The 906-nt window shown below is 44.0% G+C and overlaps 1 pseudogene; it reads right to left on the reverse strand.

Moving 5' to 3' along the window:
* Positions 1–406: 406 nt before the first annotated feature.
* Positions 407–906, reverse strand: part of LOC103600269 — a 4,126-nt pseudogene continuing 3,626 nt past the window's right edge.

The raw sequence follows: 906 nt of genomic DNA on the forward strand, positions 1-906 counted from the left end.
TTTTAAACATCTCCTTTTCTCTTTTTGTTTCATTTTAGATAGTTTCTATTGCCATGTCTTTAAGTTCACCAATGTTTTCTTCTGCAACATATAATCTACCATTAATCAAATGCAGTGCATTTTTAAAATCTCAGATATTGTAGTTTTCACATCTATTAGTTTTTTTTAGGAGTTCAGCTTTTTTTTTTTTTTTTCTTTCTTTTTTCTTTTAAAAGATGACTGGTAAGGAGATCTTAACACTTGGCCTGGTGCTGGTCAGCACCACGCTCACCCAGTGAGCTAACTGGCCATCCCTATATAGGATCCGAACCTGTGGCCTTGGTGTTATCAGCACTGCACTCTCCCGAGTGAGCCACAGGCCAGCCCTAAGAGTTCAGCTTTTTATTGAACATGTTACAAAAGAAGTTTAGTTGAAAAGACTAAAGCCCAAGTCATAGGCAGACTCCTCAGATTCTTTATTCTTTGCTTCTACTTTCTTTTCCTCAGCTGGGGCGGCAGCGGTGGAAGGGACAGGATCTCCTGCTGGTGCAGCCCCTATGTTGCCGGTGAAGCTCCCAATGTTGACATTGGCCAGGGCCTTTGTAAACAAGCCAGGCCAGAAAGATTCAACATTTAAACCGGCTGCTTTAATGACGGCATCGATCTTATGTTCTGTGACAGTCACCTCGTTGTCCTGCAGGATGAAGGCCGAGTAGATGCAGATGAGCTTGGAGACAGAGGAATGGCACGCGCACAGAGGAATGCCACAGGCTGGCGGCTGCTGGGCGTGGTGTTAGTCTCTGGATGAATTGAGGTCCTAACCCCAACGTGGCCTCAACTTCCTTGAGAGGACTGAGCACCTTGGCAGCAGCTGAGGAAACTTATATCTATTAGTTTGATTAGGGTCTTTTTAAACCTTCCACTTTT

Source organism: Galeopterus variegatus, unplaced genomic scaffold (genome assembly GCF_000696425.1).
Source record: "Galeopterus variegatus unplaced genomic scaffold, G_variegatus-3.0.2 Scaffold3285, whole genome shotgun sequence".
Taxonomy (NCBI): Eukaryota; Metazoa; Chordata; class Mammalia; order Dermoptera; family Cynocephalidae; genus Galeopterus; species Galeopterus variegatus.